This window comes from Xyrauchen texanus, chromosome 8 (assembly GCF_025860055.1).
Source record: "Xyrauchen texanus isolate HMW12.3.18 chromosome 8, RBS_HiC_50CHRs, whole genome shotgun sequence".
In the NCBI taxonomy this organism is placed as follows: domain Eukaryota; kingdom Metazoa; phylum Chordata; class Actinopteri; order Cypriniformes; family Catostomidae; genus Xyrauchen; species Xyrauchen texanus.
In genome coordinates, this window is record NC_068283.1 from 38,605,445 (window position 1) to 38,630,661 (window position 25,217).

The 25,217-nt window shown below is 38.5% G+C and overlaps 1 long non-coding RNA gene across 1 annotated transcript in view; it reads left to right on the plus strand.

Annotated features, from left to right (window-relative positions):
- LOC127647317 (uncharacterized) overlaps nt 1-23,590 on the plus strand; it is a 51,604-nt gene extending 28,014 nt beyond the window's left edge. The window contains exons 2-3 of the long non-coding RNA XR_007971043.1: nt 633-672; nt 22,348-23,590. This is a non-coding gene — a long non-coding RNA (uncharacterized LOC127647317). The remainder of the gene's footprint in view (nt 1-632; nt 673-22,347) is intronic.
- Nucleotides 23,591-25,217: the final 1,627 nt, after the last annotated feature.

Sequence of the window (25,217 nt, forward strand, 5' to 3'; positions counted from 1 at the left end):
AAACCCCCTAAGTAGACTGGTGACACACTGCATCGAATTCCTGTAACATTAAAAGAGCAAAAAATAAAAACAAAAATAAAATAAAACAGTTTAGAGAATTACATTGCATGCACATTTACTGCTTAAAAGACCAGCCAAGCCGATCTCATTTCAAGCCTGTGTTTTGTAATAGACTTGCTCTACATTTAAACTGAATTCTAGGTTTTAAATTTGATTTGAATTCAAACAGAATTTTGAAGTAAATTGATATTTGTGCAAATGCAAGGTTTGGGGTTTGTATGAAGCTGTTCAAGAAGTCATTGCATCAATGCATTGCCTTGGCGTGGGTAAGATATATCCATCATTATTTTCATTAAGCAACAAATTGCTCCCCGTGGCTGTGTCTGTGGCCTTTTGGAAGTATAATTAGATTAGATGTTTGTGTAGCCTGTATGTAAAGTGATAATGTACAGTCAAAATCCATCATCGCAAATAAACCTAGACAAGGACTTGTATCATCCTGGTATTACTGGATTACCTGTATGCTTGCCTTTATGTTGATTTTGGAGCTTAAAATTTTTGGCACCGATTCACTTCTATTGTATGGACCTACAGAGGTGAAATTGTCTAAAAAAATCTTCATTTGTGTTCAGCAGAAGAAAGAAAGTCATGCACATCTGGGATGGATTGAGGGTGAGTAAACAATGAGAGATTTTTCAATTTGGGGTGAACTATCCCTTTAAGTAACCTGACTCATGTAATTCAGGTCATGTATCCTCTACTACTGAACATGTTGAATCAGGTGCGTTAGATGATGACATCAAAAATGTGCTGTGCCAAGGTGGGAGTCTGGAGTTGATTGAGAAACACCGTATTAAATGTCTGCATTGCCAGATTTGAAAGCTTGCTCACAGTTGTCCTGTTAACTCTCACACCCAAACGTGATGGGTGAAAATCCCATGAGATCAGCAGTTACAGAAATACTCAAACCAGCCCGTCTGGCACCAACCACCATGACACGGTCCAAATCACTGAGATCAAATTTTGTCCCCATTCTGATGGTTGATGTGAACATTAACTGAAGCCCCTGACCCGTATCTGCATGATTTTATGCACTGCTGCCACACGATTGGCTGATTAGATAATCGCATGAATGATTGTTGGTGCCAGACGGGCTGTTTGAGTATTTCAGTAACTGCTGATCTACTGGGAGTTTCATGCACAACAATCTCTAGAATTTACTCAGAATGGTGCCAAAAATAAAAAACATCCTGTGCAGGATGTGTATGAAAATGCCTTAATGATGAGAGAGGTCAACGGAGAATGGCCAGACTGGTTCATAGTCTACAGTAACTCAGATAACCGCTCTGTACAACTGCGGTGAGAAGAATAGCATACAATGCAATAATTGTATGCAATTAATTATAAATAAATAAATAAATCAGTTTTTCCAATTCTGTGTTTTCATGCTTATGACCAATATGCAGATGGTTTTAATTTGGTTATTAAATGGCCAAACAATATTGGTGGCCAATGCATCAGTGCATCTCTATTTAACAATCAGTGTCAGTCTTGCCAGTTGACTCTGCTTAGAGAACACCCAGACATGGACAAGTGTCAGCTGCTGAGTGTGTGCCAAAGGTCATGACCCCCAGGGCAGGGTGGAAGTCCAGAGGTCAATATCTGATGCAGGACAAGGAGGTTTTTCACCTTAGCTCAGCATACTTTTCACACTACAAAACAACTGCTCATGTCCTCAGTTCACCTGTGCTTCCATGACGCTCCCACAACTGTTGTCAAAAAATCCAATCAGCAGTTTTGTTGTCTTCCACACTTGTGCTCATCACTGTGATTGCACCACTGAATATGTGAAGACAAGTGAACTCAGATCCTTTATAATTGTTTAATCAGGCAGTAGTATTTATATATAAATGATATTCATTTTTGTGCTAATTAATTTTTCTGAATGCCCTCAGGCACTTTGGCAGTGGGAATGACTGCTTGGCTTTTATATGATGAATTGAAGTTTACTTTTCAGCCTGTCTTTATGAGTCAGCGCGATTGTTCTAAAGTGCTTGGGCACAAAGCAGAATGAGCTTGGAAAAGCTAAATTGACCTTTACATTTTTATTGGTGCTTGCTAAGGCAAGTATTACTGTTGCCCATCACTGTTTGCGCTACAGACACGAACAATCCCTCAAATGATGTGGCTTGTTTAGGAGAGGTGTGCTATTGCATTTCTACCTGCCCATCAGACATGCAATTGTCAACTTGTGAAAACATCTCAAAGGCTTACATTGGTACTTGGACTATTTCTAGGGACCAGAATATAATTTTACATCTCAATAAATGCAGAAAGAATAGTGCAGATTCCATGTGGGCCAATTAATCACTGATGACAACTTCAAGTCTGCCTGTTTCTATTGCAATTTGACCGATAAATCATTTTCGCAAGGGAGTGTTTCATTGATTACACTGCTAACAACCACTCATGTCATTGCCCATAAAAGAGAAAATAACAAAACTCTAGCTTTTCCGTTAAATCGTTAAATCACTTTCCATAATTCAGTTACTCATAAGAATTCCCTGTGAGATTCTGAAGGATCATTTCAAAGTTTAATTCAAATTTAACAAGACTGCCTTTGAAGCTTGCGCGTAATTGAGTGTGTCTGACTCAGGATAAAAGGAACTTTTCATAAACCACACTCTTTCTAATTTAGAATATGGTGTTGGACTGGATGCCCCATTGCTCTCTGTCAGTCTTTAAAACAAAACAGTATATCATACAACTAGACCTGCCATACTATATACTTCATTCATGCAGAGAAACTAGACAGATTCAGAGAGAAAGTCATGGATGGATGGATGGATGGATTCAGAAATAGATAGATAGATGATAGATGGATGGATTCAGTGATAGACAGACAGACAGACAGACGGACGGACGGACAGACAGACAGTCAGAGAGACAGACAAACATAGATAGATATATAGATTGATGGAGAGTGAAAGAAAGATAGAGAGCGATAGATAGATGGATGGATGGATTCAGTGATAGACAGACAGTCAGACAGATATAGATAGATAGATGGATGGATAGACAGACAGACAGACAGTCAAAGAGACAGACAGACAGAGATAGATATATAGATAGATGGAGAGTGAAAGAAAGATAGAGAGCGATAGATAGATGGATGGATGGATGGATGATAGATAGACAGACAGACAGACAGAGATAGATAAATAGATGGATAGATGGATGGATGGATAGACAGACAGACAGACAGACAGAGATAGATAAATAGATGGATAGATGGATGGATGGATGGATAGACAGACAGACAGACAGACAGATAGATAGATAGATAGATAGATAGATGGATGGATGGATGGATAGAGAGTCAGTCAGTCAGAGAGGCAGACAGATATAGATAGATAGATGGATAGATGGATTCAGAGATAGATAGATAGATAGATAGATAGATAGATAGATGGATTCAGAGATAGAGAGATAGATGGATGGATGGATAGACAGACAGACAGTCAGAGAGACAGACAGATATAGATAGATAGATAGATAGATAGATAGATAGATAGATAGATAGATAGATAGATAAATAGATAGATAGATAGATAGATGGATTCAGAGATAGAGAGATAGATAGATAGATAGATGGATTCAGAGATAGAGAGATAGATAGATAGATAGATGGATTCAGAGATAGAGAGATAGATGGATGGTTGGATGGATAGAAAAACAGACAGACAGACAGACATAGATAGATAGATAGATAGATAGATAGATAGATAGATAGATAGATAGATAGATATATTCAGAGATAGAGAGATAGATAGATGGATTCAGAGATAGATAGATAGATAGATAGATAGATAGATATATTCAGAGATAGAGAGATAGATAGATGGATTCAGAGATAGAGAGATAGATGGATGGATGGATAGAAAAACAAACAGACAGACAGACATAGATAGGTAGATAGATAGACAGACAGACATATATATATATATATAGATAGATAGATGGATTCAGAGATAGAGAGACAGACAGACAGATATAGATAGATAGATAGATAGATGGAGTGAAAGAAAGATAGATAGAGAGCGATAGATAGAATGACAGAAATAGATACTGTAGATAGAGAGTGAAAGATAGATAGATAGATAGATAGATAGATAGACAGACAGACAGACGGACGGACGGACTTACGGACGGACGGACAGACAGTCAGAGACAGACAGACAGATATAGATAGATAGATAGATGGATGGAGAGTGAAAGAAAGATAGATAGAGAGCGATAGATAGATCGATAGATAGATAGAATGACAGAAATAGATACTGTAGATAGAGAGTGAAAGATAGATAGATAATCCATTTTGATTTCATGTTGTCTATAAATCATCGAAAAGAACATTAGTCACTACAGACTGGTAAAATATCCCTTTAACCTGCACAGGATTACACATGCCATACTGGAGCTATCTGTCCTTTACAAAGAACCCTGAAACAGGTCCGAACAAGCCAAGCTTTCCCTCAACCCAAAGACTTCGTTAACTAACTTGCCAAGCAACTCTCCAGCTATTCACGGGAAAGCACACAATCGACAAGCTAGTTAAAGATGAGGCCCGCCCCCTGGCAGCAGCTCCTGCTTTTACTGATTAAAAACAGGTTTGAAATGACACAGCTGATATCTGCATGTCGGAAAGTGGAAACATACATTGCTTCATGATTCATGATGAATCAGCCTTGTAACACTGACAGAGCGCATTTCACATGACATTCATTCTAGTGTACGGGGGCTCTCAAAGACATCACACTGCCAAAAATGTGATGGTGTCTTATATTTGCATGTATGCCTGCCTGTAATTTAATGTTTGCCTTGACAAGATACCAACATGCTGAATTCCAGATAACAAACAAATCAAGTTACATAATTCAAATTGTATTGTACATTGTAAAAATGCTTTGTTAGTTAACCTTAAACGGAAAGTTTCACCAAAATTAAATTCTGTCATCATTTACTCACCCTCTTGTTGTTCCAAACCTGTATGGCTTTCTTTCCACAGAGGAAATATTGATCTGTTTCTCACCCACAGCTTCAGAAGACATAGATTCTGATAACTGGAGTCTTATAGATTACTTTTATGATTCCTTTATCTACTTTTTGGAGCATCATAATGTTGGCACCCATTCACTTGCATTGTGTGGACCTACAGAGCTGAGATATCCTTCTAAAAATCTTCATTTGTGTTCTGCAGAAGAAAGAAAGTCATACACATATGGGATAGCATGAGGGTGCATAAATGATGGAAGAATTTAAATTTTTAGGTGAACTATCCCTTTAACATTTATCAAAGATCTGCTGTATAATAAGTGGATAGGGGATTTCTTTGGAAGTGAAGAAATGTTGGGATAAGCTAAACCTTTCATCTCTTTGTTCAAAACATTCCTGTTCCTAAGTATCCCCGCTTAGAGTGCTACACAATAATGTGACTGATGCTGATCTGTGTGGTTGATTTGGCAGTGATATATGGAAGTCTTTGGTTGGGCTCACACTACTGTCAGCAGTAGTTTTTTACTGTGCCAAATGGCAGATTTATGTGAGGGCAGAAAATTCAGCACAGTGTCTTCATTGTGTTTTGAGCTTGTGCTGAGGGAGTTTGGGTATAGCTGAGGTTAGATGGGCATTTAATAATTTCATCAAAGCAACACAAAATCCTACTCACAACATTTAGGCGGTGCTTGCTAGGACAAGCTTCACTATTGCACTCATACTTCAGGCTGGGGTAGCCTATGTTCTAAACTTAGGTTAGGCCAAGTATCTATCTTTCTTTCAATTTTTTTTTCTTTTTGCAATGCCAGTGTGTTTTGGGTGGTTACTAGGGCATTACTAGTTGGTTGCTAGGGCATTGCTGAATGTTTGCTAGAAGGTTGCTTACTGTCTCAAATCAAAGGAGACCATCCCCCAAATCTCTGTGGTAACCTGATCCCTAGATATGTTTAGGGACCTTTTCAATTGGAGTCTATGGGATTGTTTGCCCCCCGCTCATTTTTCATTTATTTCATTATTTCATTAATAGTCAAGTCAATTTTATTTGTATAGCGCCTTTCACAACACACATCGTTTCAAAGCAGCTTTACAGAAGATCAGGCATTAACAGATGATAAAACTGTAATGTCTATAATGTCGATGAATCATCATTGTGTAGTTTGATAAAATACGATTGTGAATTGCGTTTAAAAACAAGCAATTCAATAATAATTGTATTTATAACCCCAGTGAGTAAGCCGAAGGCGACTGTGGCAAGGAACACAAAACTCCATAAGATGTTGATAAATGGAGAAAAAAAACCTTGGGAGAAACATCATGAATATAATGCCAATATTGCTTCTGTATAGTGCAAGTAATGGTTTAAAATGATTACACTTAGTAAGTGTTAAGGGTCAGTGTTTAAACATCGATTTTGTATGAACTGTAAGATTAATGATTAATGTCTTTGAAGTCCATCCTGGACTAACTGCAGAAGTCCACATAGATACATTGTCTTTGTTAGTTGGCTGATGAAGGGTTTGTTGGCAATTAATTGATAGTCTATATATTCCATTATAAGAGTCCATCATTAGACCGAGGTGATGCAGGCAGAGATCAGTGAGGTGCATCGCAGTTCAACCTGCAGGTCATTTCGGGGAGGTCTATCCTAAATCCAAGGTTCAGACAATGGCATATGAGGTATCCCATGACTTATTGTTGGAGTTTTCATAAGTTCATCCTCTGAAGTCCATCGTCAAAGACTGAAGTGATGTTTGGCTGGCACAGGCTGCATTTAGTCATCATCACACAGCAACACGTAGCAGTGGAGTCCAACACGAAGCAGGAATGGTGCTGGATCCAGCCGGTTCTGGTGACCTCAGGATAGGTACTGAGTACTGAGGTTGAGACAGGGAAACAAACAAAATAATATAAGCATAGATGCCATTCAATTTATTGCAGAATTATAGATCATAATATTCTGCATTAAAAATACATTAGAATATAGACCATGATTATGTATTTGTTTCAAACAGATACAATATGTGTTCCAACAGCTGCGCTGTACAGTACAGTACAGTGGTGTGGTGGTGGCGTAGTGGTCTAAACCACTTAACTGGTAAACTGCTAATCAGAAGGTCACTGGTTCGATCCCCACAGCCACCACCATTGTGTCCTTGAGCAAGGCACTTAACTCCAGGTTGCTCCGGGGGGGATTGTCCCTGTAATAAGTGCACTGTAAGTCGCTTTGGATAAAAGTGTCTGCCAAATGCATAAATGTAAATGTACTTTACTGGGTCTTATTTAACATAATGGTTCTCACAAAATGGAAGGGTTAAAACATTGTTTAGTATGTTTATTAAAGCTGTTGGATGTTTAATAAGCCTGCATTATGAGAACACAGAAAAACATCATGATCCCTAGAGTTTCCGTCGAACCAATTTTTCATATCAGATCATACATTTGAACTTACAGTAAAAGAAATGTCAATGGAAGAAAGAGTTCCTGTAGTTGAGAGTGTGCGCTACGAATATGAATTATGCCTCAAATCATACATTTCTAAGGTTTTTGGACAGTGAAAAAAACAAAATCCCAGATTATTTACATTGAAAAATAATCCCAATCCTTATGTAGAGATCACATTTCAAAGAGGCTCTTTTGACTTGCTCCAGTAAGCAGCCACCCAGAACATCTTTGTATCATGGAAGTGACCTTTGCACAGACAAGCATCACTTGTATTTTCTTCAGAAAATATAAAAATCTCGTTTTGAAGCTATAAAACTGATTTACTCTTATAACTGATCTTTGTTCAACTTTCTGTCACTCGGACTTTGGCTCGAGATTTTGCTGGTGATATTTATGATTCTTACTGTCTTTGAACACAATCTTTGGGATTGTTATAACAAATTATTTAAGGATTATTTTACACGGGCATGCCTGACTCATGTGGATATGAGCGTCTGTGCTAAAGCCTGAAAATGGAGAGGAATAACATCAGTCTCTAAAACAATGACTGATGTTGTCCAGTGAGTTTGAAAGCTTTTCATTGGCAGCCTTACACTGATTTTTTTCTCATTCATTTACTTTTTGCCACTCTTTCTTTATTACTCTTTCTTTCTTTTCTCTGCACCCACCCACACATCCTTCCAGTGGCTTCCCAAGCCTGGACGAAATGCAACCGCTGCAAAACTAACAGCCTGAGCCTGTTTGTCTGCAAGTAGGGCAACAAACAAATGACAGAAACTGCCTTGGATACACAAACTCAATTCTATTGTGCTGAGAGTCTGAGGTTCAGGTCCACTGCACTCAAGGAGCTGTAAAAATATTTGACATATGGGAGAGACGTTGCTTCAGGGTTAGTCAGTGGTAAACTCTACTGTAGTCTGTTGTGCACATTGATGGTGGTCTAGTTATTAAAACCACAAATTATTTGTGACGATTTCGTTTCAGAAATCTCAAACTAATGTGAGAACATTTATGAACCTGCATGACATCCACAATCTTTAAACCGATGACTTTCCTATCCCAGTTTAAAATGCAGAGAAACTATTAGTAAGCCATTCGTTGGTTGATTTCCCCCTGAAAAGGGTAAACACGGTGGCTCTGTGGCACTATCGAAACAATGCTCTGTTTGCTTGAGCCTCCCGACCAGCCCGACAAAGCAATATTCGCTCAACCAATGGTGTAAGTTGAGGAGGGGCCTTGTTTTGGTCGACCAATACACATTATTTTGAACGATTTATCAATGCACGTTACATCAAAGAAATGTGTCTTTGTTACATTTTATCAAAATGTCATCTGCCTCTGAATTGACTTTCCTTGCAGGTCATTTGTTGACATTAACTCTTAGCCAAAGCGCTATTTAGCCTTCGTTTCTTTTGCATACTAGCACCATTTTGGGGTGTTTTCTTTTAATAAATGGCCTGTTCCATGCAGAAATATGTTACATTATGGAAGTAAAATGGATTTCGAATGTTGTTCATGGTGCATTTAAATCAACTTTATTCAAGCCAGTTTTCCATTGTGTAATTCATCAGTCAGTACATTTACACAAACAGTTACGAGGCCAGCTGTGGTCCAATGAACGTGTATAAATGCTTGTTGAAACCGAGTTAGTTACAATCGCATAATCTATGTCTATTAGTCCGACTTTGCAAATATATAACTGGTACGATTTCAGTCATATGACTGAAATAAAGTTATTGTTTTTTTCTGAGGGGGATAAAACTTTTAAAGTGCATGTAAAATTACTGAGTGAAGGTCAGAAAGACAAGTCAGTAAGGCCACAGATAAAATCAGAAAATTACAATCCCCATATCGATTCTTAAAGGGTTAGTTCACCCATAATTGACTCATCCTCAAGCAATCCTGGGTGTATATGACTTTCTTATTTCAGCCAAACACAATCAGAGTTATATTAAAAATATCCTGGCTCTTCCAAACTTTATAATGGGAGTGAATGGTACCTTAGATTTTGAAGCCCAAAAAGAATCCATCAAAAAAGTAATCCATACGACTCCAGGGGGTTAATAAAGGCCTTCTGAAGCGAAGCGATGTGTTTTTGTAAGAAAAATATCCATATTTATAACTTTATAAACTATAATCACTGGCTTACGGTAATGGCCGTCCGTGCGTTCACAAGAGAGTCGAGTTCCGGCGTATGATGTAGGTGTAGCGTAAGCTCCAGTGAGAAGTGACGAACGCGGAAGCGCAGAGGATAGAGGAAGCCAGTGAACGAGTGGACGGCCGTTACCGGTACCATTCACTCCCATTATAAAAGCTTGGAAGAGCCAGGATATTTTTTTAATATAACTCAGATTGTGTTTGGCTGAAAGAAGAAAGTCATATACACCTAAGATGGCTTGAGGGTGAGTAAATCATGGGATAATTTTCATTTTTGGGTGAACTAACCCTTTAACATGTCTTAACATGTCTCTCTGCTCTAACCAGAGCAGAAAGAGGTCTCATGATTTTAACACACTTGTATCGAGAAAATGTCACAGTTCTTTTTCCTACAGTTGTTCTATAAGTGTAATTTCTATTGGTCAGCATATCTTCAGAAAGCCTCAGGCACTCCACTCACATTCCTTCTGACCACACTTGGCTAAATCCTGCAGCTGGTATTCAGCTCTGGTCAGATTTAACCCAGAAGACAACAACAGCTGACCTCAACCATTTCCAGGCAACACTGTGGTCAGTACAAAACCAAATTGGCACCTGTGGGTTAAAAGGCCAATGCTTTTCTGAAAGCCATCAAGAAAAAAATAATACTCTTCAGAAGTGGGTGAAATCTTATTTTTACATTTAAAGGGGTCATGACATGGTTTTTTTTATTGTATTATTATGTTCCCTTAGGTGCAATTATAGTATTAATATATTTTTTTTTTAAGAAAAACTTTTAAAATCTAGTGATTTATGACCTTTTCCCACCCTGTTTCTCATCCTCTGATTCAAACAGTCTGTTTTGGGGGCGTTTTCCATTTAAGACTTCAGTGTTAACGCCCACTGTTATGATTGGCTAACGTCAGTGCCTATGTATCAATTATTGACGCCCCAGCCAGAACAATATGCAAGTAAACTAAGTAAAAACACTGTGATTATTCATAATGAATGAAATTGCGCTTTAAAAAGTAGTTTAAAGTTTAAAATAGATTACTTACAGTTTAGCGTCGTCGTTGTTCCCAGAATAGTCGGCACGGACTTATCTTTGAGCAACAGTTTTCTGGCAAAGCCAGCATCATATTGAGATTTGTTCTCAAAACAGTCATCCTTAAAATGTACAGAACAAACGCTTAAGTTAACACTGCCGTGACTGGAGCGTCCGCAAAAAATAAACTGCATCCATTTTTCCCTGACGTCTGGATCTTTCGACAGCTTATTCAGAGGTTTTGTTTGACCACAGCCAGGAACAGCACATCTGTGTGGCATCGTAATTTTCCTGTGCACAAGTAGTCTCTGTCAGAGCTCGCTGTCCATCGACTGAACACTTGTGAGGCGACGGCGATACTGAAATGAGCGTAGCTGTCTTGCGCTTAAAGCGTAGTTATCTTGTGCTGGAGGCGGTCATATGCAAACGCTGTTACGTCACTTCTAACCGACACGTCACTTCTAACCATGAATCCAGAACGAGCTGTATTTTGAGTTTGATTAAATAAATGATTCGTTTAGAATGGGGAGGACGTCTTAAAATATTAAACTTGCAGGACGTTTTAATGATACAAAGACCTCTTATATACCAAAAGATCAAGGCAAATTTGGTTTCTCATGTCATGACCCCTTTAACACTCACATTAGTACACTGTAGATGTCTTTAGTGTGATAGTGCATAGATCCTACATCTAGTTCTGTTTGTGGTCTTCTAGAAATAAGAGTTTTTATCTTTTCAGCTTTGAATTTAAGGGCTCATATGTCATTTTGTTTTAGATACCTTAATTATAGACCTCTCCTGTTTCCTACCGAGTTCCCACTCTTTTTTATGAATTATTTTTCCATGACATTTCCAGTCATTTTGGATGACAGGATATGGATTTAAAAAAATTTGTTCAGATTCAGACCGTTTCGGTTCAAACGGTTCATTGACAAGATTCAACCCAAAAGAAACTATTTGCTCACAAATTGGAGATCACTAAGGCACGTGAAATAAATTGTACTTTACAGAAGAGCAATATCTAGCTGATGAAATATTTTAGAGCAGAACGTAACTAGAAAAAAATATATTCACTATAAAGCTTTCCATGATTTTTAAGATTTTATACATTTTCATGACTTTTCTAGGCCTGGAAAACAGAATTTGAAAATGATTGCACGCAGGGCCGTTTCTACATATAGGCGAAAAAGGTGGTCACCTAGGGCGCCACCTGCTGGGGGGCGTGACAAAGAGGGGGCCACCGCCATGCACCCCAATAACACCCACTCCCGCCAAAAGGGATCTCGCCCAGAGCACCAGAATAGTCAGAAATGGCCCTGTTGCTAGGTATTGCCAGGTTTTTCATGACCGGGGGAACCTTGTTCCTAATAAAAGCTCTAAACAATCAGTTTCCATTTTACCTGGTAATTTTGCTCTTATCCAACATAACCGTGCAAGATGTGAATCCTCATACAGAATCCATAAACTGTAGTATATATGAATTAATTTGTTTGTTATCAAATATTCTTTCATAAAATAAAACAAGTAACATTAAAGTTTTTAAAGTACTGTCTTGTAGATTGTAGTTGGCATTGGACATTACAAAACCCTTTAAAGACCCTATGAAATGGTATGATGTGTGCAATTTTCTTTCCAGTGTGACAGATGTACAGGTTTGGTGGTGGGACAATGAATTCCAGCCACTTCATGACGAATGGATGGTTGGGAAAGGCAATAAAGTATGATCAAAAGACATACCGAAAAACCATAATTTGCTTTTTGCTATTAGGTGGAATATTTTCATTCTAGAGAGCATTTTACTGGACAAAAATGTGTACGGTGCAAGACAAGTCATCAATATTGTTGATCTGTGACTATCACCCAAATTAAAAGGCTGTCAGTTTGAAAAACATACAGGATATATGCTTTAGAATGATCTCCTAAGAAACAGTGACCAAATCAAATCGTGAAAGACTAAGCACTCGTTTTTAGAGCACATTAGCATTTAGACAGCCTCAAAGCTTACAAACATGGACATCTTTATTTGTTTACTGTGTAACTGCCATATGAGAACAGGATCATGAACAGGAACCATTCTTGGACTTGTGCCTGTGTTTCTGTTAAACTTAATTCAAATGTCGTTGGTAGTGTTTTGTGGCTCGTGGTTTGCCATCTCTGCTAATTAACCGGCAGATATTGTCATGTCATGTAATAACCCATAGGAAAGAAAACGTACAAATGAGGTTTCTCCTAGACTGCAATGAGTTTATGTTGAGTTTATGAGTAAATGGAGACTTTTGCTTCTCAGATTGACAATGAGTCTCCTCAAGAGTTTCAGATGAGATCTTAACAATGTCTCACACTGTGCTCAGATTTGCAAAAATACCAAAGTGTGCAATCAAAAGCCAGATATTTCCATATGACCTTAAATAAACCTTAAAAAGAACAAATGGTGTGAACTATGCTATCTTGAGTTATGTTATACACTTTTATATTAGGGCTGTCAATTTAACACGTTAATTCAGTACGATTAAATATGTAAAAATAATGCGTAAAAATGTCCCCAGACCATCATTTAGAATATTCCTACAATTGGAGCAATTCAGGCTTGAAGTACCACCTGTTTTCAGCAGGGGGCAGTAAGCAAAACTTCAGCTTTATAGGAAATGTGCAGCTGTACAGTCAACAAACCACACTCATGCTTGCTTGAGACTAGCAACAGCACAAGACGAGAATGCGTTCTTGCGTTCATAAACTGCTGGATTGAGCGCAATTCTGAACGCAGTGATCGAGACACATTTTTCTATGTTTCAAACTATGTTTAACTTGACACAGCAACCTAAAAAACCTTGTGTTTATGACGTGATGCAAACAAGGCACTCTGAAAGCATCTGTCTGACGCGTGTATACATAGACACGTCCTTAGAAAATCCCTTATAATAAATCTAACTTGGGGAGATTGACGAAGTCAGATGCTAAATGGATTGCTGAAGACTATAGGTCAACGATAGGCTTATGTTTAATGAAATGCAAATAAACAATACACTTCTAAAGGCAGTTTTTATATTGTCTCATCAATGGTCTATTTGTATGCCACAATAATGAAATGCATTTTAGTTGTCTGAATATTTAAGACAAAGTTTATACTTAAAGGTGTCCGAGAACTTCATGAAGTCTCCTGAGCTCTAAAAGAGCATCCTTTGAGCAATGAAAATGTCCTTGATAATGACCTAATTTTGGTAGCTTTATTTTATGTTATTTTATGTTTTTTCCGTTCTTTTTCTTCTCTGCATGAGTGATTATTTAACAGTTCTTTTATATCATAACAAAGTAAGTCACTCAATGTTGACTTTTAAAGTTTAACAAGTAGCATTGTGATGTCACATTGGAAGGTGAAGGACTTGACTGAGGACACTCTAAATGCTCAGCTGGTTTCCAGCAAAGCAGCTGTGACGGATCCTGACACTTAACGCACTTGAGTGTCCACTGCGTAACTGCATGTTCATCCACAATGTGCCGACACAAAAAACACCCCTGCACTCACCGCTTAACCCCACAACCTCTGACCTCACATCCTCTCCATACTCACTTACATTACGTTCAGATCACAGCTGCTTCCCATACACTGGATAAGATTGTACGTGTGCGTAAAATGCAGGCTAGCAGTTTTCTTTCTTTAGTGCTCAGTCTTTCACGATTTGATTTGGTCACTTTTTCTTTGGCTGACATTCTGAGAATAAGCAGGAGACATCAGTAAATTATTGAGTTTTCTCTTCATTTAACATCATTGCTGTCTAGAAGAAACAAGGTATCAAAGAGTTCTCAATTGTGATTTATTATACCTATGGGTATCTAAATGTGGGAACGTATATAAGAAGGTTAATGTTTGGTTTCTATTTCTTCCCTTCAGGGGACAATGTGGTGATATAATCCTTATTTGATGATTACAAGGCATGATAAGAAGCAGCCTAGGACGAAGAGTTTTATGGACAGGTGCACAGATAGAGAAAACTCTAATATGGATAACTCATGTTATGACACGCCTGAGATTATAAATAATAGCCATGTCCATGACTATTGTGAAGCTGTGACAGGAGTGCTGTCTAAACAAGAACTTGGAGCACACCACGGCATAACAGTGTGGCCTTTATTATTATTAGATGGATTATCACATATATGAATGATCTTTAACTGGGCAAATTAATGCATTGTGGTACGATGTTACTGGATCATCTGTTGGTCCTGGAACAACATTCCTGTCAAATAAACCCTATTTAACCCTATCTAATAAGTCTATTTGTTCATAAAGACTGATCACACTGTGAATTCGGCAACAGTAGGTCGAAATGTCTGCTGCTGAAATCAGTCTGAGCTTACTGAAATTTTAATCACTGCCCCCAGTGCCCGAAGCTGGAAGTCAAGTCATGTCAAGTCAAGTGGTTTTTATTGTCGTTTCAACCATATACAGTTAGTACAGTACACAGCCGAAACGAGACAACGTTCCTCCAGGACCATGGTGCTACATAAATCAACATAGGACAAACACAGAACCACATGAGACTACACATCTAAATAAAATACCTATATAAAATACCTATATAAAGTGCACGTGCAAACATGTGCAAAAAGTACAGGACAGTACAACAAATTTCTAACAATGAACAGGACAATAGGCACAAGTGTTGTTGAGCTCCAGTTTCCGGGTAAAAAGTCCACAGAGTAGCGCCAAAATGAGTATTTTTTAGATGTAAACAGTGCTTGAAGTGGGCGGGTACTCAATGCAGTCCTTGCACTTCTCTAATTCTCTAATTTAGCCTACAGAGCACTTGCAGTTTTTCGTGCGTACCACCACTTCTCAGAGTCTCCCAGTACGATGTAATGTCTTGATTAATGTAAGTCAGTGATTCGATGAGGCCCGCCAATCACTTTTATCTGACCCTCCAAATGATTTGGATAAAATCGCAGTTAACATCAGAGCATTCTCTAAGCAAAACTCGCCACTCAACACGTGCAACAACATCGGCGGTCATCAAGTGATCCGTAGTACAGTTACGGAGGGGAGCGCATGTTTAAGCTTGTCTGGACATAGTTCAGATACACTCTTCTCCAAATCATGAACCACTAACTTTTAGGTGAGCACATTTTAACACATCTTATTCAGAAAATGCATTTATGCAAATTGCATAGTTAATGGGTGCAGTCAAAACTACAAACTTAAACAAAGTCAAAGCTGTTACAGAAGTGATGTCAGCGAATATCCGCAACCTTTTCCAACAAAAGATAAATTGATGATGAAAACGTAGGAAAAGTTGCTTTGTATTCTCTATTCTGTTTTATTTTTTATAATTTTTTTTCCCTTTTCTCCCCAATTTGCGCTCTAAGTCCTCATGGTGTCGTAGCGACTCACCTCAATCCGGGTGGCTTGAGGACGAATCTCAGTTGCCTCCGCGTCTGAGACCGTCAATCCGTGTATCTTATCATGTGGCTTGTTGAGTGTGTTACCGCAGAGACTTCGCACATGTGGAGGCCCACGCTATTCTCTGCTGCATCCATACACAACTCACCACTCACCCCACCGAGAGCGAGAACCACATTATAGCGACCACGAGGAGGTTACCCCATGTGACTCTACCCTCCCTAGCAACCTTTGGTTGCTTAGGAGACCTGACTGGAGTCACTCAGCACACCCTGGATTCCAACTTGGGACTCCAGGGGTGGTAGTTAACGTCAATACTCATAGAGCTACACAGACCCCTGTTCCTCCTTCTCTTGGGTTACAGTGCAGCACTTACAATGGAAGTGATTGAGGGCCGATTTTTGAACATTAAAATACTCACAGTTTTAATAGAATAGCCACAAGACATAAAGGATATGCGTGTAAAAATGATTTTAGTGTTATAAAACCACTTACTAACCTTTTCTGTGTAAAGTTATATCCAATTTTACATCTTTGTTACCATGATGATGTAATGTAAACAAACCCTAAAATGACTATAAAAATGACAATTTAAACATCCGTACAGCTCGAATAACACATGAGTTTTAACATAAGAATTAATGCAAGTGCTTTTATAAAATTATAAGATACACATTCCTTTGTTTAAACCCTCCAAAAATTGGCCCCATTCACTTCCATTGTAAGTGCCTCACTGAAACCAAGATTTTATTTTATTTTTTATATTTTATTTAATATATATATATATATATATATATATATATATATATATATATATATATATATATACATACATATTTAAATATTTTGTTTTCTGTTGATTTTGTGGTTAAATGCAACCTAGAAAGGTTTCAGTTCAATCCAGCTATATAGCAAAAAAGCACCAACACTTCTCTCATTGCTGTTCACAATGTGCTCTATATTTATAAATAACTTAGTGTATAGGCACATTTACAAGTGCTTCAAAAGAAGAACCTTATCTGCACAAGTCTGAAACTGAGCCACAGCAAGAAATGTGTAAAATGTATATTTTGACCACAGATGATCTCAATGATCACAAAGGAAAAATGTCATTGTAAAACACCATGTAAAGCTATTCCGTTTAATGTGATACTTTGTGTGACGAGTAGGAGGGTGTGGCCGGGCCGTGAGGGTGCACGGCCGCGAGAAAGACAAGCCAGGGGTGCCAGTTCGAGAGACACACGTGGCCGCTGTGTGCGTGCATGTGCATCTATGTGTTTTATGTTATGTTTAAGTTCTTTTATGTCATTAAAGTAATGTTGACTGTTCTGCTGGTTCCCGCCTCCTCCTTGCCCATCTTGAACCCGTTACACTTTGATTCACACAGTCAACACTAATGTTGGCTAACAACCAGGGCTGGACTGGTAATCTGGCATACCGGGCATTTTCCCGGTGGGCCGATGCACTTTGGGGCCGATCAGGGGTGGAGTTGCCATCGGGAAATCCGAGGGGGGCGGTGGGTTGGCTGCGAAACGGGCCGAATGGGCCGCGATATGCTAAAATGAGCCGCCGCGTTATGCAGAACAGACCACAAAACGGCGTCGCGATATGGTGTTAGGGTGTTCTGGGTGGTTGCCAGGTTGTTACTTAATTGCTCAAGACAAAATAGCCCACACCAAGTCTCTATGAGTGCATCTATACGCACACCAATATGCTGCTAACTTCAAAAAATGTGCTTATTCAAAAAATCTGACAAAACAAACAAATTATTGGATTATTCTCTGCTTTTTACGTCAAAATGTAAACATCCATGTGCATTATGTTTATGATGACCTTACCCCGATAAAAGAAAACTGGTTAAGGCGTTTACAGCACATTACCCTACACATCGGTTTATTAAGCATAATCAGTGTTAAGCAAAATCATGCATGTAAATGTGCTGGTCCCCAGATATGGATTGAGTTCCTCCATCAATGTAGGTCTTTGGAATATTTTTGTCTGTTTTATCTTCCACAAAGTACTAAACGAAAATCATATCACATAGAAAAGAAACTGCACACCTCTCTCAAACAAGCTACACAATCTGAGTATCACAATCTGAGTAGTTATGTGCCACACTTTAATATTAGCGGTTAGGGGTTTGTTCAAAGCTTTAGTAAAAGTGATGCTTGCTTTAGTATTGAACAGAAAGTTGAACATCTATACAAAGCTGACTGCCTCCAGAAGAATTCCCCTGAAATCATAGGACAACCTCTCTAATGAGTTGTGAGGAAATAGCCTTGCATGTGCAGGATCCCAAACAACAGGTCAAAACACAATCGGCAAAAGATAAAAAAGGAAATGCAACAAATCTGAGAAATAACAGGATGCACTTGATAACAGATTTGATAACAGTAGTGTATGGAGATTCTCATGGTTAGTGCTATCAGACAGATACTGATAACATCTGACCCCCTGTTTCCCAAATGCTGATTAGTACATTTATAATATTGTTGAGATAGGAAGCCTCTCACAAAAAGGATGCATAGGAATAGTGCTGAAAATACAAATAAAAAAAAAATCAAGCCAAAGCTTGTTTGCTGGTCTTAGCTGGTTTCTCTCGCTGGACTCCCAGACTGACCCACTGACAAATGCCCAAAACCCATCTAAAACCAGCCCAGACTGAGAGATCAACAAAGACCAGCAAACCAGTTTAGGCTGGTTTAAAGACCTGGTAAATTAGCTTGATTGGAGCAGTTTTCTTTCCTGTGCTTACATATTTCCTTTGAAACAGAACTTTTGGCGGGACATATCAAAGGATTAAACCTTCAATAGACAGACCTACCATGAGCACCTTAGATTGTTAATCAATGGTACATGCTTCTATTGAAGCCATCAAGTTCGTTTGAAAAAAGTCTTATTCACTAGCAGAATTTCTGGTGAAGAACTACACAACCCATGATCCAGCAGCAAAGGTTCCACCAATCAGAGAATTGTGTCCAACAAAGCACGCCAAAAGAGCTGCAGTGACCTCCCGCTTCTGTTAATATCACAACTGACTCTCAAACGACTTTTATTTGTATATATCTGAATATTTTGCAATAAACTTAAAATATATTGTTGCTATAATTATAATAAACAACTGTAATTCTGTTGCATCAACACATTAAATGCACATTAAATGCATTGCAGTTCATTCCAATAGAAAAAAAGAGGAAGTACGCACATCCAAAATTTCCCCAAAAGCTGCCGGATAAAAGCAAAAAGTTATAAATCAACAACAACAATGTTTCGTAAAGGATAAAAAAACAACTACAATGTTTTGATCAGAGAGATCTTCACCTGACGAATTAAGAAATTGCAGTTCATGAAAGACGTTAAGTACACAGATTTGTACCTTCATCATTTTATATAATTTTCAAAATTTGTCTAAGTTTGTAATGTTGTGATTCACCTCAAAGATGGTTGGTTTGCTTCATGGTTACACTTTTATGAAGGATTTCATGGAATCCCTGAGGAGAAAATGAATGGGGAAATACTTAAGGAATCAATGTGGCTGAAAAAGTAGGCGGGCACTGTTGTGCTCTTTAGGATTTAGTTGTCACTGCCATGAACCATCATTTCTACTTAATAGTCAGTTCTAGGTGGTATTAGAGGCAGGAGCATTCTCATGCTAGAGAGCATTTGATTGGACCAAAACATTTTGTTGACAGACTGTGTCTGTTCCCCGAACTACCAACCACAAACCCCTCACTAAATTTAAAACCTCATTTAGAAAAAATTTTATTAAGGTCAAACTTGAACAAAACAAACAAATAAAAAATACACATCATATAAAAACAGGGCTACTAAACATTAGCTCTCTTTCTACCAAAGCACTAATTGTTAATGAAATGATTACAGATCATAGATTGGATGCGCTCTGTTTGACTGAAACCTGTCTTAAACCGGATGAATATATTAGTTTAAAATGAATCTACTCCCCCAGGTTATTGTTATAAAAATGAGCCTCATCTGAAGGGTCGAGGAGGAGGTGTTGCTACAATTTACAGTGAAGTTTTTGGTGTTACTCAGAGGACAGGATATAAATGTAAGTCTTTTGAACTAATAATGCTTAATGTGACACCATCAGATATAAATAAAAAATCTTTTGTCCTTGCGACAATGTATAGATCACCCGGGCTGTATTCTGATTTCCTTGGTGAATTTGCAAATTTTTTATCAGATCTTGTAGTTACTGTAGATAGAGCCTTAATTGTTGGTGACTTCAACATTCACATAGATAATGAAAATGATACATTGGGAATAGCATTTATCGATATTTTCATCTCTCTTGGAGTCAGACAAAATGTAACAGGACCAACTCATCGCCATAATCATACGCTAGATTTAATTCTGTCATATGGAGTTGATAATATAGAAATTCTGCCACAGAGCGATGATATCTCAGATCATTACCTCATCTCTTAAATGCTGCGATCAGCTAATGTTACTCAATCTACACTATGCTATTGTTCAGGTAGAACTATTCTTTTGACCACTAAAGATAGCTTCACTAATACTCTTCCAGATCTATCTCAGATCTATCTCAACTCAATAAACCCCAAAGCCCAGAAGAACTTGAAGAAATAACAAAAAATATAAATGCAGTCTTCTCTAGCACTCTTGATATTGTCACCCCACTTCAATTAAAGAAAATTAAAGAAATAAGCCCTGCAGCATGGTACAGTGATCACACTCAAGCTCTCAAGAGAGCAGCATGGAAAATAAGGGCATGTGGAAAAATACAAAATTAGAGGTATTCTACGGTGCATGGAAGGATAGTGTCTGTACAGACAGGCACTCAAAGCTGCCAAGTCAGCATATTTTTGTAAACTCATAGAAAATAACCACAACAATCCTAGATGTTTATTCAGTACTGTGGCTAAATTGGTTAGGAATAAAGCCTCAACAGAACCAGATATTCCACAGCAGCACAATAGTAATGACTTCATGAATTTCTTTTAAGATAAAATTTAAATAATCAGAAATAAAATTGGAATTATGCAATCATCTGTCACAGCACCTCAGAAAACAGTGTCTCATAATTGTTCTCACGAGCAACTTCAATCCTTCTCTGTCATAGGTCACGAAGAGCTTACAAATCGAAACATCAAAAGCCACAACATGTTTGTTAGATCCTATACCAACTAAGCTCTTAAAAGAGGTATCCCTGTAATCTCAGAACCTCTTCTTAATATTATTAACTCCTCGCTATGCTTAGGACATGTCCCAAGAAACTTTAAAATGACAGTTATCAAACCGTTTATTAAGAAGCCACAACTTGATCCTGGACAATTGGCTAATTATAGACCGATTCCAAATCTCCCGTTTATGTCAAAAATAATAGAAAAGGTAGTATCCTCTTAACTATGTTCATTTCTACAGTGAAATAGTATATACGAAGAATTTCAGTCAAATTTAGGCTCCATTACAGTACAGAGACTGCACTTATCAGTGTTACAAATGACTTGCTCTTATCAACTGATCGCGCCTGCATTTCTCTTCTAGTGCTTTTAGATCTTAGTGCTGCATTCGACATGATAGATCACAACATTTTCTTGAATAAGCTGGAGAATTATGTTGGCATTTGTGTAGTTGCATTAGCATGGTTTAGGTCATATTTAGCAGACCACTAACACTTTGTCTATGTAAATGATGAATTGACAAACCAAACAAAAGTAAAATATGGAGTGCCACAGGGATCAGATAAAATTCAATTGGTTCAAAATGCAGCAGCCAGAGTGCTGACGAGAACCAAGAAATATGATCATATTAGCCCCATTTTATCATCGTTACATTGTTACCTGTTAAATTCCGTATTAATTTTTGTATTCTGTTAACTACATACAAAGCTTTGAATGGCTCCGCAGTACTTAAGTGTCCTTCTACCACACTATATTCCATCACGTTCATTACGATCACAAAATTCTGGCCTGTTAATTGTTCCTAGAATATCAAAATCCACAAAAGGAGGAAGATCCTTTCCATATTTTTCTGCTAAACTATGGAATAGTCTCCCTAACACTGTTCGGGACTCAGATACACTCACTCAGTTTAAGTCTAGACTAAAGACTTAGCCAGTCATCTATTTAGCCAGGTGTACACCTAATATATCCTTCAACTCACAATTAGGCTGCTTTAGTTTAGTCTGCCGGAACCAGAAACCAGAAACATTGATCATGATTTATATCTCTGCAATAAATTGAATGGCATCTATGTTTATATTATTTTATTTGTTTCCCTGTCTCAACCTCAGGACTCCTATCCTGAGGTCACCAGAACTGGCTGGATCCAGCACCATTCATGCATGATGATGAACGATGATGACTAAATGCAGCCGATGCCAGCCAAACATCACTTCAGTCTATTATGATGGGCCTCAGAGGATTAACTGATGCCAACTCTAACCATAAGACATGGGATACTTCATATGCCATTGTCTGAACCTTGGATTTAGGATAGACCACACCGAACCTCACAGAAATCACCGGCCAGGTTGAACTGCGTTTCACATCCCTGATCTCTGCCTGCATCACCTCGGTCTATTGATGGACTACGATCTTGAAATGGAATGCATAGACTTTAATCATTAATCTTACAGTTCAAACAAAATCGATGTTTAAACACTGACCCTTAACACTTACTTAGTTTAATAATTTTAAACCATGACTTTAACTATACATAAGTAATATTGGCATTATATTCATGATGTTAGCCAGAGCGGAACTGGCCCCCACAGTGAGTCTGGTTTCTCCCAAGGTTATTTTTCTCCATTAATCAACATCTTATGGAGTTTTGTGTTCCTTGCCACAGTCACCTTCGGCTTACTCACTGGGGTTATTAATACAATTATTATTTAATTACTTATTTTTAAACAGGATAAACAATCATATTTTATCTATTTACACGATGATTCATCGACATTATAGACATTCGTTTTATCATCCGTTAATGTCTTATCTTCTGTAAAGCTGCTTTGAAACGATGTGTGCTGTGGAAGGGGCGGCACGGTGGTGCAGCGGTTAGCACTGTCGCCTCACAGCAAGAAGGTTGTGGGTTCAAACCCTGGTTGCCCCGGCCTTTCTGTGTGGAGTTTGCATGTTCTCCCCGTGTCTGCGTGGGTTCTCTCCGGCTTCCTCCCACCATCCAAAAGACATGCAGGCTAGGTTAATTGGTGTCTCCAAAAAACAAAATTGCCCTAGGTGTGGATGTGAGTGTATGTCTGTCTATGTGTGGCCCTGCGATGGACTGGCGACCTGTCCAGGGTGTCCCCCGCCTTTCGCCCAATGTTAGCTGGGATAGGCTCCAGCCCCCCGCGACCCTGTACACAGGATAAGCGGTTGACGATGGATGGATGGATGGATGACTTGATTTGACTTGTTGTGCAAGATGAGTCATCAATATTTTTGGTCCTTTTTCCTGCAGAAAGATAATTTTGACCACATTTAGGAGTCGTATTTACTAGCATATAGAGCACTTCAAAGATAATTCTCATGGACTGAAAGACATTTTTTTGTTTATGCTTAGCATATCAATAAGTGCTGATACAGCTAACGCTATCAAGGTTTCAGAGAACCTGTAATACCATAACTTTCCTAACATTCAACATATAAAAATAGTTCGCATCAGAATGAAAGTAAAAAAAAAGGGTGATGAAAGTCACAACCACTCCACCCTGTAAACCACAGCTTCGAGCTGATACACTCTCAGTAACAAAATTGTGTGAACTGCTCTAAGTAACTAGTTGCATTAAGTGAAACATAAGCAAGGTTAGCATATAGCAAAGCCATCATGACACCTATTGAGCTTACGTGTTGGGGCTTTTGCTGAAATTGTTATCTGACAGTTTCAAAGAAAATGTATGCAGGGTAGAACATTTGACTATTATAAGAAGGAATGTTTTAGCCAAATATGTAACCCAGAATTGCAATAAAATTGCTATTGGTCAATTGAAGCATTCTGTGGTCAAATATTTTTGTATAATGATCGCTAAACTGTATAATTGACCATTTTCTTACATCACTGGGCAAGTGTCTCAAATCAATATTTCATCTAAGGAGTAATAACAGACAACATTTGTTGGATTGAGGAACATATGGCTTGTCAGTTCTTTGTGAATTGGCTGTGATAAGGCTTTACGTGTTAATAGCAGCTCTAGCTTCTCTCACATATATGGAAGTTTTCACATAAGTTCACCATTTACACCTGTGCTTTGTATTTCCACCTGGAGCTCAGGTCATGACAGCCTGCCCACCAGCAGCCGCCGAGAGACTATTTGATGCTTGGTACAGGTAGGGCTGTATTGATGGGACAAAGTGTTGCTAGCTTTAGTGAACGACGCTGTTGAGCCAAATGTGCAAAGAAACATTGCTAACTGCTTCAAAGTTTGTGGTTTTTCTTTATTTGGTGGGCACATTCAAACTCCCTTCATAATGCTCATGTAAATGAGGTAAACACCTGAATGTCAGTGTGTGGCAGGGCGGAGGGCGGGTCGTGATCCTACACACCCGGTCCCGTATTAGGCTAATTAAGTCTCCGAGAGGGATAAAGGTCAACTGCAGAGGATCGTGCGGGAGAGAGAGATAGTTTACAGACATGTCCGTCGTGTGTGTGTTTGTCTTCTAAGTTTTACAGTGTTTTTTTGGGGGTGTTACTACACTGTTACAGGAAGTACTCCCCCATTTTAATTATTTCTGTTTCCCTCCCCTTGTCCCCTCCCTCGTCCAGGTAGACGGGAATGAGGGGTTTGTCATGCTGGGGGCTCCCCAGCCTGAGAGAACGAGGGAGGATTGTGGCAGAGCGGTCGACTGCAGAGGATCGTGCGGGAGAGAGAGATCGTTAGCGGACATGCCCATCGTGTGTGTGTTTGTCTTTTAAGTTTTATATTAAACCATTATTTATATTAAAAAGCCGGTTCTCGCCTCCTCCTTTCCATTGATCCCTTTACACAGTGGTAAAATTAGTTGGGCTACTAGCTTTAGCTAACTCTGTTGTCGAGCTAATGTCCAATTAAACTTTAGCTTGTTAAATGCTGCGTGAACATCCGTGAGATCCTTTCATGGTTGTGTTTTTGGTTAGATGTGTTAAATAAAAGCAAAATCAAAGTTTGTAGTAGAAATATCTTAT